This window comes from Oncorhynchus masou, chromosome 29 (genome assembly GCF_036934945.1).
Source record: "Oncorhynchus masou masou isolate Uvic2021 chromosome 29, UVic_Omas_1.1, whole genome shotgun sequence".
NCBI lineage: Eukaryota > Metazoa > Chordata > Actinopteri > Salmoniformes > Salmonidae > Oncorhynchus > Oncorhynchus masou.
The window spans coordinates 60,927,017-60,942,137 of NC_088240.1; the positions used below are offsets into that span (position 1 = coordinate 60,927,017).

General features: G+C 44.7%; 1 long non-coding RNA gene across 2 annotated transcripts; it reads left to right on the forward strand.

The window, feature by feature from the left end:
• The first annotated feature begins 7,532 nt into the window (after positions 1-7,532).
• Positions 7,533-14,807, forward strand: LOC135520163 (uncharacterized). 2 transcript variants are annotated; one of them, XR_010452357.1, is made up of 2 exons: positions 7,533-7,883; positions 10,443-14,807. It is a non-coding gene; the product is annotated as an uncharacterized LOC135520163 (long non-coding RNA). The 2 variants fall into 2 exon arrangements; XR_010452358.1 differs by having other exon boundaries at positions 11,829-14,807.
• Positions 14,808-15,121: the final 314 nt, after the last annotated feature.

Sequence of the window (15,121 nt, forward strand, 5' to 3'; positions counted from 1 at the left end):
GAAATCAATTAGCAATAATAACTGCCTTTTTGATTATCTTTTTTGAGTCATGTAGTTAGAGTTGTGAAATTTCATCACATACTTGTGAAAATAGTACCAAAGCGATGAAAAAAATGATTTGACATGATCAACCGATACTTTGGCTTGCCTAATCATGTTTTAGGAATGTAATGACTGTTGATTTGCAGGTGGGAGTGTTGAGTGTGATCATCTAGACCTGCCACTATATTTCTTCGTAGTGTTTGTAAGCAGAATTTGAACTGTCATATATGGAGCAAGGCAAAATCTAATCAAATGTGCTCACAAACTCGGGACTTTTCCTTTTGTGTATGAAGGATGTTGTCACTCCCTGACCATAGAGAGCTTTTTATTCTCTATGTTGGTTAGGTCTGGGTGTGACTAGGGTGGGTCATCTAGGTAGTTATGTCTATGTTGGCCTGTTATGGGTCCCAATCAGAGGCAGCTGTTTATCGTTGTCTCTGATTGGGGTTCATATTTAGGCAGCCATTTCCCTTTGTGCCTTGTGGGATCTTGTTTTTGTGTGGCTGGCTGCCTGTGAGCAGTCCAGTACGTTTCGTTTGTGCTTGTTTTGGTTGGTGAGTTTCTATTTATTAAAATATGTGGAACTCTACGCACGTTGCGCCTTGGTCCATTCCTTATGACGAATGTGACAGATGTCTCTGTCTTGAACATTTGCAACATAGCCAGCGGTCCTCTGTTACAAACTAATCCAAAATTACCAGCAGGTGGCAAACTCTGCTATCAGAGAAGAATTTAGACCACACAACGTTGATATTCATTGCAGTCACAAATAGTAAGTTACAGTCAATAAGGATAAATTATCCAGTTATTCCAGAGGTCACAGAAAAACATAAAATGGGATTATAGGATATTGCTTTTGTATAGGCTTACACCAAACATCTAAAGGCACAGTCAAACAATATTTTATCTGCAAATTATGAGATTATCCCAAGGACTCCTTAGGTGCAGAATGCCTGGGGTCTACTAACTGGGATATGTTTATCATGCAGAATGGAGTTTTGACACAATTATATGTTGTTCATTCCGTCTGCAATGCTGAATGTTCACTCCACCGCTTAGGCCCCTGAAGGTGAGTCTCCAGGTAACACACGCACGCCCACACATGGAAAAGCAGTAGGATAGCTAGGACGTTTGGAGGTGATTTGTGATTTGCTCCTGTTGTAAACGTAATCTCGCCACTCTCCCTCCTGTCTGAATGCTGCTTTGTTCTACAGCCTAGCTCCATCTCAACCACGCATGAACATACACTGACCATACAGATATGACAATACAGACGTGACCACAAACTGACCATACACCTTACAGCACTGAAGCATGTTGACCAGGTGATCATAGCTATGGAGACAACTGTAACAGAGGTATTACCACACAGGTTTAACAGTACTGAAGTGTCCGGAACTGAACCACGATGTCCTGCGGTCATAAGAGTAAATCACACAGCACCCCTACCATACCATGGGGAGGTTCTGGCCTTGACCTCTGACCTGACATCTATGTCTCATTAAACGTGTTCACGTGGTTAAGGCTCTTTGTGTCTGCCACAGTGTGTGTGTATGTGTGTAAGAGGGAGAGAGAGCGAGAGAGACAGAGAGAGAGAAGTCTTGGAGAGGAAGAGTATGTGAAACCAGATTATCTTACAGTTTATACCCTTATGGGATATGAAGACCTCGAAATCAACGGAGTACTCTATTTAAAAGGTCACCATCATCATCATCGGATGTAGCTGGACACCGGAGCGTCTGTATCTCTGGTTCCAGAGAGACTCTACAAAGAAAAACTTTGCGCGTCCATCCGCCTTTCTTCATACACTGGTGACACTATTCCTGTGTTAGGGCAGATCCAGGTACCAGTCCGGAATGAGGGGAAGGAGTGGACGCTACCGCTTGTCATTGTTAAAGGAGAAAAATCAGCCTTGCTAGGCAGAAACTGGCTACAAAAGATCAAGGTGAACTGGGGAGAAATCTTCAGTCTCAGAAATGACAAACCAGTGAGTCAGGCTACACTCACTAACATGCTGGAGACGCACAAAGAACTTTTCAAAGATGGCTACGATGAAATACAAGACTTCACAGCAAAAGTCAGAGTGCAAGAAGGAACCAAGCCTATCTTTCACAAACCACGTCCGGTTCCCTATGCTCTTAAGGAAGCAGTAGAGAAGGAACTGGACCGCCTACAGAAGAATAACATAATCACAAAAGTAGCGAGGAGCGACTGGGCCGCTCCGATTGTTGTAGTCCCAAAGAAAGACAAGACCGTCAGAATGTGCAGTGACTACAAGGTCACAGTAAATCGCTGCAAACTACCAGAGGAATATCCACTACCAAACGCTGAAGATCTGTTTGCCACTCTAGCTGGTGGGAAGGTTTTCAGTAAGCTGGACCTGGCATTCGCTTATCAGCAACTGAAGCTGGATCCGGAGTCAGAACAGTATCTGACCATCAATACACAAGGGGCTATTCAGATTAAATCGCTTGGCCTATGGAATCTCGACAGCTCCAGCGATATTCCCACAAACAATGGATCAGATCTTGGACGGTATAGACCATGTTGTGTGCTTCATGGACGACATCCTCGTGTCAGCACCAACCATTGGAGAGCACCTTGTAGTGCTGGACAAGGTGATGTCAAGACTGGAGAAATACGGAGTGAGAATGAAACGCAGCAAGTGTGAGTTCCTCCAGGACTCAGTGGAGTATCTCGGATACAAGATTGATGCACAAGGCCTGCACCCAACCAACAGGAAGGTGGAAGCAATTGTAAACGCACCAGCACCCACAAATATCTCAGAGCTGAGGTCATTTTTGGGGCTTCTGAACTATTACGGAAAGTTTGTGGCAAACTTGTCCACATTGTTGCATCCACTTCACCAACTGCTGCAGGCCGATACAAAGTGGAATTGGTCCCCACAATGCGAAGAAGCATTCAAGACTTGCAAACAGCGTCTGCGAAAGAGCAAGTGGCTTGCCCACTATAACACAGCGATGAAGCTGAGACTCGCGTGTGATGCATCTCCATATGGAGTAGGAGCCGTCATCTCACATGTTCTACCGTCAGGTGAAAAACACCCTATTGCATTTGCATCACGGACTCTGTAACCAAGTGAGAAAAATTATGCTCAAATTGAGAAGGAAGCCCTGAGCATAATATTCGGAGTGAAGAAGTTTCACAAATACCTCTACGGAAGGAAGTTCCAACTGCTGACAGATCACAAGCCTCTGTTGGCCATCCTTGGACCAAAATCAGCTATACCAACCCTTGCTGCACTTTCGAATGCAACGTTGGGCTCTGATATTGTTAGCCTACAACTACAAGATTGAGTACAGACGATCCAGTGATCACGCAAATGTCGATGCACTATCGAGACTACCGTGCAATAGTGACTCCGACAGTGAAGATGATAGAGCAGTCTCCCAGATCTCTCTCATTGATGAACTGCCCATATCTGCTTCTGACATAGCAGAGGAAACAAGGAAAGACCCAGTGCTTTCCAAAGTCTTGGACTTAACGTTAAGCGGTTGGCCAACCTTCGTAAATGACGATAACCTTCGTCCATTCATCGACAAGAAAGACCAGTTGTCCACTGATCAAGGGTGTGTTCTGTGAGGATCAAGGGTGGTGGTACCTCACAAATTCCAGAGGAGACTGCTATCTGACCTGCATGAGGGACATCCAGGGATCACTCGAATGAAAGCACTAGCTCGCAGTTATCTGTGGTGGCCTGGACTGGATCAGGACATTCAACAGCATGTAGGCCACTGCTCACCTTGTGAAGCTGTTTGCAACAAGCCTGCTGCTGCACCTCTTCATCCATGGTCCTGGGCTGCTACACCTTGGGAACGCATCCATGTGGATTACGCCGAAATTGACATGCAACATTTCCTTGTTGTCGTCGATGTCCATTCCAAGTGGATGGAAGTGTTCCCTACTCAACTGACCACAGCTGAGAAGACCATCAATCTTCTCAGACACCTGTTTGTATCCTTTGACTAGTCAAGGAGCTCGTATCGGACAATGGCCCTCCGTTCACGTCAAACGATTTTGAAATGTTTCTCAAGAACAAAGGAGTAAGGCACATCTTGTCACCACCTTACCATCCGCAATCAAACGGAGCAGCGGAGAGAGCCGTGCAAACCTTTAAGAAGGCCTGGACTAGACTCGAGGTTCAGTCTGTGCCCACCCACCAAAGGCTTCCCCGGTTCCTGTTTACTTACCGTAACACCCCACACACAGTAACGGAATGTACACCAGCTGAACTGTTTCTGAAACGCCAACCACATACCCGCCTGACATTGTTGAAACCAGACATGTCAAGCACTGTGGTAAAGCACCAGCTACAGCAGAAGAAAGCTCATGACAGACACTCAAAGAATGTCAGAGAATTCAAAGAGGAAGAGAGGGTGATGGTACGTGATTCCAGACACCCTAAGCGCCTGTGGAACTCAGGTGTGATCTTGCAACGCAGAGGACCTTTGACTTACCAAGTCCAAATTGGTCATCGCCAGGTCAACGTTCATGTGGATCATCTGCTACGGTCCAACGCCCCCAGCAGAGACATGCCGAGAGAACAAGAACAATAATGACCCCCCAGGACTATTCTCCTGACTGTGGACATACGGGAGAGACAGAGCCTGACCTTCCACCCGAACCTGGCCCACCACAGGAAGCCCAGGAGGAGCGGAGATATCCTATTCGACAGCGAAGGGCACCTCAACAGCTTGACCTGTGAGTTGAGCTGGTTAAGGAGGTAACAGACAGTAAAACAAACATTTTAACCTCTTGATACTCCCCATCCCGGATCCGGGATCGTGAATAAAGCCTCAGGCTCATTAGCATAACGCAACGTTAACGATTTCTGAAAATCGCAAATAAAATGAAAATAATGCGCCTGCTCTCAAGCTTAGCCTTTTCTTAACCTGTTGCGTCGCGCAATCCCGGATCCGGGATTCTATTTATAGCCTCAAGCTCATTAGCATAACGCAACGTTAACTATTCATGAAAATCGCAAATGAAATGAAATAAATATATTTGCTCTCAAGCTTAGACTTTTGTTAACAACACTGTCATCTCAGATTTTCAAAATATGCTTTTCAACCATAGCTAAACAAGCATTTGTGTAAGAGTATTGATTGCTAACATAGCTATAAGCCTAGAATTCAGCCAGCAACATTTTCACAAAAACAAGAAAATCATTCAAATAAAATCATTTACCTTTGAAGAACTTCAGATGTTTTCAATGAGGAGACTCTCAGTTAGATAGCAAATGTTCAGTTTTTCAAAAAAATATTACTTGTGTAGGACAAATCGCTCCGTTTTGTTCACGTTTGGCTATGAAAAAAACCTGTATACAGTTATAGCCTCAAGCTCATTAGCATAATGTAACGTTAACGATTTCTGAAAATTGCAAATAAAATGAAAATAATGCGCCTGCTCTCAAGCTTAGCCTTTTCTTAACAACACTGTCATCTCAGATTTTCAAAATATGCTTTTGAACCATAGCAATTCACTAATTTGTGTAAGAGTATGCTAAGCTAGCTTAGCATTTTGAGTAGCATTTAGCACGCAACATTTTCACAAAAACCAGATAACCAAATAAATAAAATCATTTACCTTTGAAGAGCTTCGGATGTTTTCAATGAGGAGACTCTCAGTTACATAGCAAATGTTCAGTTTTTCCTGAAAGAATCTTTGTGTAGGAGAAATCGCTCCGTTTTGTACATCACATTTGGCTACCGAAACGAACCGAAAATTCAGTCACCAACAACGTCAAACTTTTTCCGAATTAACTCCATAATATCGACCGAAACATGGCAAACGTTGTTTGGAATCAATCCTCAAGGTGTTTTTTCACATATCTCTTCATTGATATATCGTTCGTGGAAGCCTGCTTTCTTCTCTGAATTCCATGGAAAAATACTTGCAGCTGAGGTTTGCGCACCAATTTCGGCGCAGGACACCGGGCGGACACCTGGTAAATGTGGTCTCTTATGGTCAATCTTCCAATGATATGCCTACAAATACGTCACAATGCTGCAGACACCTTGGGGAAACGACAGAAAGGACAGGCTCATTCCTCTCGCATTCACAGCCATATAAGGAGACAATGGAAAACGGAGCCTCAAATCCTGCTGATTTCCTGGATGCCGTTTCATCTTGGTTTTGCCTATAGCTCACGTTCTAGGGCACGCACAGAGAATATCTTTGCAGTTCTGGAAACGTCAGAGCGTTTTCTTTCCAAAGCTACCAATTATATGCATAGTCGAGCATCTTTTTGTGACAAAATATTGCGCTTAAAACGGGCACGTCTTTTTATCCAAAAATGAAATAGCGCCCCCATAGCATCAAGAGGTTAATATGTCCTAGATAAAAGGAAAGAAAAAGGACATTACCTGGGTTAGTTATTAGGACACAAACTCCATCTTCGGGGCAGAATAATCCCCTGGATTTGTGCTGGGCTCTGAAAAGTCTGCTTCAACCCAGTAGTTGAACAATGGTTAAGAATGCATTGTTCAGATATTGCATTAGTAGTTACCTAACATATTTACCTTGTTCTCTGGGAGTTAAACACTATGGGGGAGGAGTGTAGTATCTGGGATCTACATCTGTTTATATTAGTTACTGTGCTGTTACTAAGAAGTAATGCATTACGGCAGTGTTACGTTACTTCACCTAATAGGAAATGCACATGCGCACAGGGGTGCTGGGAAATGTAGAGCACGAGGGGTTGACTAAACGAAAACTAACTGTACTCCCATCTCCTGTCTGGTCATTTCTCCACAACACAAATATTACAGTACCCACGCTGGTAGTAGTCCACTATTTGATGGAATTATGCACTTCTTCAATTGACACCTATTGGCACATGCATTAAAGATACAGCATGTAACCTCACTGACATGTAATCGGTGACTACAGTAACTATGCCCGTGTTATGAAAGAACACCAGTAGCTAGCTGTCATCTTTATTAGCTGGAAGCTAAATCGTGCTGAACTCCACGGATAACTGCATCGTTCTTTGCGCGTTTTGGGTAAACAAAGTATCTAGCTAACAAGATACTAATTGCACTAAACTTATTCAAGTACAGTCACCCTTCTCATTCGTTTCAGACAGTATTATTTCACACTAGGTTGCACAGCATTGCACAGTATCGAGTGAGCACACACACACACACATAGTCACCCACCAAGACGCAGGGCCCCAAGTGGAAAACAGGAAATGCCCTAATCACAAGGGTTTGCAACACAAGATTAGGCTGCAACATCTTGTGACCGAAAGACACACACACAGACATGTCAAAACAACTTGCACACCACACACACACGCACACACACACGCACATAACTTCTCCTTTTTGTCGAGCATTCAAGGACAAAGGACTTACACCAGAACCAATAAGAGAAGGACACTAGCAACACCGAGGAAGGAGCTGAACCCGAGGACCAATCAGACGAGAGGAACCTCCTAGACTCAACCTACATCATTTGTTGTATAAAATGTCAATGCACAATGTCTTGGGGCCTTTTTCTGATAGTTCCCTCTGAGCTAAATGAACGGGTCCGTGCATGCTTTGTCAGATATTTTTACCTTTAATAAACTGCCTTGAATCATACCTTATCCACCTGGTCCAGCGTCTCAACTTGGTCTCTCTCCTCTAGTAACTGTATCATCAACAAAACATGGTAGCAGAGGACGGTTGATATAAGAACCTGAATTCAGTCCAAAGGAGGTTGATGAGAGGAGAGGCAAGTTGGAGGCAAATCCAGAGAGACGGGTGACCTGAAAAGGAGCCGCCGGGGATTCATCTCACCTCAGGAACCTGATCTAAAACGTCGACTAAACAAAGGTAAGCAGAGCCTGTTAAATCAAAAATCTGCATATTGTACTATAGACAAAACCAAATTTAAGATCAGTAACAGAGTGAGTATGAATTTCTGTTAAATTTACTTGTGTTGAAAAACAAGGCAGTTGTGTAAAAATATCTAAAACAATGTTATTTTATACCCACGAGAGAAGGGTTCAGAGTATATAGAGAGGCCCATGAGAGAAGGGCTACCCACGAGAGAAGGGTTCAGTGTTGTGATAAACCCACGAGAGAAGGGTTCAGTGTCAAGTCTGTATCAGTGTCCGAAACTAGTTGAATGCAAGTTGTTGGCAACCTCGGGCAGCCCTCTATAAGTGACGGAATTAAACTGAGCTTGACCATTCGGGATTCAAGCTAACAAATCCGGAACTAGTTGATAACTATTTTTCTGCTAGGCGGCACCGGTAAATAAGTCTAAACTTGAATTAAGGGCATGGAATTAAATCCATGCTCTCCAAATTAATGTGACTTGTGTAACCATATTGTAACTGCTTGGCCGTTTCACGAGACTCATTGGTGCTGACCATACGTGCTGAGTGATTGCTTGATTTTCTCTTTGTGCTGTTGGTATTTCCTTAAGGACTAGAATTAATTTGATAATTATTATAGAAGCGCTGGATTTCATTGATATATTGTTCCAAAAGGAGGCGTTTGAAATACTTTGGGAAAGTATTTAATTAATTGGTTGAATAAGTGACAATAATATTCTTTTCCTATCAAAGTCCTAGAATTATTCTGATAATTCTTTTAGGAGCGCCTGAATTTACTATTATATTGTTCCAAAAGGATATTGCCGAAAAATCTGGTTAAAATAGCTGTATAATTCATTCGGCAATAAAATTCCTTGTGTACGAGGGTGGGACACAAGAGATAAGTCTGTGTCGGCACCGTGAATACATCGCTGGTCTTGACCAACGACGGGCTAAGTGCACCAAGATAGTTATGGACCCAGGCGCAGTTTAAAAATAAAATGGCCACAACCATTGTCCCAAAATTTAAATTTAATGAATATTTAGATCAAAGGATGCAGGATAGAGCAGGTGGAAAGGAACAGTACAAGTCAATAAAGAAGGTTTGGGAGGGAGTTAAATTGAAGTGGACACAGGCAGGTTACCTAAGTGGGGGTGCTCCGTCAAAAAGTCAACTCACCACCATGGAGAAGGAACTAGGGGAGGCAGTGAAGGAAGGGATTGCAAGTGAAGAGGAAAGGAATAGGGCTCATCTATTCAAGAAAGAAGGAACTAAACACAGAGAGAGAGAGCAGAGGCTGAACTGAAGATAGGAACATGGGCAATTGAAGAGATTCAGAGGACACAACCATACAAGAAGCCTGATATGATGGGGATAGTGACAGATACCACAACGAATTCACCACCCCCACAGTCTGCAACCAGCATCACACCGGTACCCTCAGCGCCCGTAGCATTACTCTACCCGACCTTGCCGGATGACCTGAAAAGCACGCCTCCCCCATACACGTCTGGCGGTACCCTCAGCCCATATAACCCATTTTTGAACCCTCCTGTGGTACAGGCGCCAGTTTTGTATGTACAGAGTGGCCTTTTAAAGGGGATGTTACGAATCCCTTTTGGCCCGACAGTCTAGGGGGGATGGTAATGAGACTTAACATAACTCATGCAAATTATTATTGTGACAAAGTAAAAGTGTAAACGAAATAACCACGACAACAGAAATCTACCGTCAAACTCTAGGTTTATTTATAAACACACGGTAATGGGGGGAGCAGGAAAAGGGGCTGAGTTGGACCCAAGGAAAGAAACAATAAGTATTCAAAAACACCCCTAAGCTAGACTAGCCTACTTTAACAACAGCTAACTAACTAACCAAAAATACAGTGGGTGGTCCGCCCAGTTCTAACTAGTGTATTTAACAAAGTTCACCTACGGGTAGTGTATGCCCATGGGCGACTTGTCTTGGTTTCCCCCTTTTCCCACCAGCAACAAAAACACAAACACCATAACCAAAAACAATACTCACAGGTGATGACAAAGTTCTATGAGGTGCTTAAACAAAAGAGAGGTTAAGACACAAAGCGAGAGTGAAACACAGAGACCTACAGACATGACATATACAGAGAGATTGAGCTGAGCTGAGCTCTAGAACAAACAAATGATGGGGTTTTTAAACCATGGGGAAGGAACTGTGATAGGTCAGGAAATAGGAGGAGGTGTGTCTTCTGATTGATGATTGATTGTTGACTGATTGGGGAGTGATGATTTTCACCTGAGAGGGGAGAAGGAGAGAAAAGAAACCCACAGATAACTGTATCCGTAACAGGGGAACATGGCACTGAACATAGAGAAAGGATTCCTGGATTGTGAGGAAGTCAAAAAACAGGAACCACCCCAGGCACACCATTCTCCTCTGAGAGCCTCACAGAGAGGGGGGGTCAAATCCCGAGTCGCTGGTAAAGATGACATCATTCTCACTCATGTGCAGAAAGAGCAGCACAAGAACTGAAATTGAGACCTGACCTGGGTAATGAACCACTAACCAACCTTGACCTATGGTTGTACACAGATGGATGCTGCTACAGAGGAGAAAAGGGGAACATAGCAGCATATGCAGTGGTGCAACAGCTTCCAGATGGGTCACACGTGACTCTGGAATCTGCTATTATCCCACAACCTGCATCAGCCCAGTTAGCTGAAATCATAGGTTTGACACAAGCACTGGAAACAGCTGAAGGAAAGACTGTGAACATATACATCGACTCAGCTTATGCTCACGGGGCAGTCCATACGGATGGACCACAATGGCTGAGGCGAAACTTCACCACCCCAGGCAACCTACCAATCAAACACAAGGCACAGATGGAGAAACTGATTAAAGCAGTCTCACTACCTGGGAAGGTGGCCATCATGAAGTGCAAAGGACACCAACAACTGAGAAGCCGAATCAGCGAAGGCAATGATGCAGCTGACAAAGCAGCCAAGAAAGCGGGCGGTTACACCCCGAGACAATAGTACTACAGACTCAACCAGCACCAACTGAGCTCACAGAGCAACACATCAAAGAATTCCAGTTCTCAGCAGGACCGTATGAACACTCAGTGTGGGGACAGAGAGGGGCCACTAAGGGACCTGATGGACTATGGAGATGTCATGATGGCAGGTTGGTGGCCCCCGCACACCTATGTCCAGAGCTGATCCGAGAGGGACATGGGCTCACACATGAGGGTAAATTAAAGACTTTGCAGAAGGTGTCCTACATTTGGTGGCACCCCCACATGAAAGACATGACAGACTTGTTTTGCGACGAGTGTAGCATTTGTGGCAGCCACAATCCAAAGAAACCATATCAAACACCAATGGGTTCATACCCAGTGCCCAATGCCTGTTTCCAGGACATTAGTATAGACTACACTGACATTGGGCCTGATAATGTAACTAATGGAAAGAGATACCTCTTAGTAATGGTAGACAGGTTCTCTAAATGGTTGAGGCAATACCAACAGCACGTGAGGATGCCAGGTCTGTCATTAAGTGGCTACAGACTGAACTCATACCAAGATATGGAGTTCCCAGGCAAATCAGATCCGACAACGGGTCCCATTTCAGCAACCGACACCTGAAACAGGTGGAGGAGAGGTTCGGAATTATACACAAGTTTGGGTCTGTGTATAAGCCGCAATCCCAGGGGCTCGTGGAACGCGCTAACCAGACTTTGAAGGCTAAGATAGCCAAAATATGTGCAGGTTTAAAGTTGACATGGGTTGAAGCCCTGCCCCTGGCGTTGATGGCCATGAGAGCCTCTCCAGGTGCAAGCACCCATCTCTCTCCTCATGAGATAATGACTGGAAGAGTCATGCCTGGTCCACCAAGGGAGGGAGGTCATATGCCCACCCTTGATGTACATCAAATTGTAATGTCTGATTATGTCAAAAACTGACAGAACTTTCTGCAGCTCTCTCCAAACAGATCCACAAGGTCCAAGAGGGGGAGCTGACGGGAGATCCGGTGCCACTGAAGGTAAAGGTTGGTGACTGGGTGAGGGTGAAGGTCCACAAGCGGAAGTGGCTTGAACCCAGGTGGGCTGGATCGTACGAAGTGAAGGAGGTTACTTCACACTCAGTCCAGGTCAAAGGTAAATCGGGCGCACCTTGGCACCACCTCACAAATTGCACCCCAGCACCAACTCCTTCCAGAACATTGACTGAGGTCAGGGCCGATTTGAACGCCCTCAATTTGACACCAAATTCAGTTCCTCTGCCCTGTGACGATGTGGATGAGACTCCCATCAACACAGGCTAGAGGGCCTAACCCAGGGATGAGATACAAAAATCCCTGGGATAGGCTGGGGATCTCTGGTCCCTTGTTTGTTATTTTCATCCTAATCACTGGAGTTTCCTTAGGAACTCTCACGTGGTTATTTCAGCACATGACACATCCACCACACCCCAGCCAAGCTAATGTCACATCTAGCACCACTCTATACAACATCACTGAACACACCCAGAGCCATGCCATATGCAAACGACACATTGGACAAATCACCCAGACTTGCGCAACTGACCAAGTGAGAAGCACTACCCTATGTGTTCCTGTAAACACCACCACCACTGTTACCGTACCTTGGGGAATGCTAGAGAGCTCTAGAAACAGTGGTACTGGGCCACTATGGCAGACCACTTATCATTGGTATATGACAAAAGGGGGCCTGGATGACTGGTCCTGGAAAAATCTTGTCGCCGAAACGGGCCCAGACTGGTCTAGCTACTCAAGAGGAGCAGACCTCCCATCCCATCTTCTGTCACTATAAAGGATGAGCCGACAAAGGTGGTGGAGGCTGGAGGTCTGGGCAGGTGGAGACCCATTACTATGCTCACCACCGCACCCACGTTGGATAGCGCTATTCGTACGGCTACAGGGGTCTCTGGCCTTTCTAACAACGGGCTCCTTTTGACAGAGGAAGCAGGTAAGATGACAAATCAGAGTTGTGTGGTGTGCATGGGGGGACGTCCGTTGCTCCGCATTGTCCCAGCCACCATTACTATTGAATGTTTCCTGCCTGTCATGAAACACGATAACCCACCCCAAAATTGTTCCTTATGGGATAAGGTGTACCCTGTGGTTAGAAGCGTAGCCAAGAAACCCATCTTCTCCTATCATGTGGCTAAGGCCAACTTCACGTGTGTGAATCTCACCATAGGGACTCCCACATTGGGGACTGTTCCAAAAGGATGGTGTTCACATGTCCATACACCTAATTCTATCTTTAAACCTGTCTCTAGGGCTGATGTTTGGTGGTGGTGCGGAGGTTCAAGACTTTTTGATGGGCTCCCGGGAAATGTTTCTGCCACATGTGCTCTAATATCTTTGATACTTCCTATTTCAGTTTACCCAACCCATCCACAGATCTGGAATCCCCTGGTGAAGGCTTCCCTCTTAGGAGGACCAAACGTGATGCCACTACTCCAGGGGATGGCATAGGGGCATAGGGGATGGCATAGGGGTCCCAAGGGGGGTTCCAGATGAGTACAAATTGATAGACCAAGTGGCAGCAGGTTTTGAATCATCTATCTGCTGGTGGTGTACGGTAAACAAAAATGTTGACAGAATTAACTATATCCATTACAATGTGCAAAAACTAGGCAATTGGACACAGCAAGGCTTTGAGGCAGTACATGGTCAACTGTCTGCAACTTCCCTCATGGCCTTCCAAAATCATATTGCTATTGATATGTTACTGGCCGAGAAAGGCGGGGTCTGTTCCATGTTTGGGGAACAATGTTGTACCTTTATTCCCAATAACACAGCCTTGGATGGAAGCCTTACCGTTGCCCTGGAGGGACTTCGTACCCTTAATGGTAAGATGAAGAAACACTCTGGGGTGGACACCTCCATGTGGGACTCATGGATGGATGCGTTTGGCAAGTATAAAACCCTGGTCTCATCTATCCTCGTTTCCATTTCGGTTTTTGCAGCCATCCTAGTCCTTTGTGGGTGCTGTTGCATTCCATGTGCCCGTACATTGACTACTAGGGTTATCACATCAGCTATTGATCCGAATCAAACTAGCCAAATGTATCCCTTGCTTGTAGTGGAGGAAGCTGAAAGTCTGTATGATGAAGGGCTCTATTAGCCCATGTGCCACGTCTCTTGTGAGACGTGAAGAGGGGGAATCACAAAATTTGTCCGCTGACAAATTTTTATCTTATGCTTCTATTGCCAGCCCAAGGTTCACGTCTTGAGACGTGAAGAGGGGGATTTGTAATAAATATATCATGCTAACATTATAAGCTTGCTAGTTGCAACATAGAAGTTAATCATATGCTTATTAAGTAGGACGCTGTTGGAACCCATCCTGTATTACTTAAGTTGTCTACTGAGCCTCTCTATTAATGTTTGGTCAGTGTTTGGCCACACAGCGTGAGCCAATATAGATTAGGCATTGCACAGTATCGAGTGAGCACACACACACACACATACACACATAGTCACCCACCAAGACGCAGGACCCCAAGTGGAAAACAGGAAACGCCCTAATCACAAGGGTTTGCAACACAAGATTAGGCTGCAACATCTTGTGACCGAAAGACACACACATGTCAAAACAACTTGCACACACACACACACACACACACACGCACACACACACGCACATAACACATAACTCATATTTGTCAAGCATTCAAGGACAAAGGACTTACACCAGAACCAATAGGAGAAGGACACCAGCAACACCGACGAAGGAGCTGAACCCGAGGACCAATCAGACGAGAGGAACCTCCTAGACTCAACCTACATCATTTGTTGTATAAAATGTCAATGCACAATGTCTTGGGGGTTTTTTCTGATAGTTCCCTCTGAGCTAAATGAACGGGTCCGTGCATGCTTTGTCAGATATTTTTACCTTTAATAAACTGCCTTGAATCATACCTTATCCACCTGGTCCAGCATCTCAACTTGGTCTCTCTCCTCTAGTAACTGTATCATCAACACTCTCCCAATGAATTCAGGGAGTGGACGTTTTTGCCAAATCCTGTGTTTTTTTTAAACTACAGATAGACACTGAAGACAAAAACCTAATGTGAACAAATGTGGCTTTTGAATATGCTAGCAGCATGGTCTATTGCTTTTGTTTTATTACGTTTTATTTCTAATACATTGAGTTGACTGTTCCATATGAATTTGTTTTGTTTAAACAAAGCATTGTCACACAAGCCTACTAAGACAACATGTTGGGCAAGTGGCTGC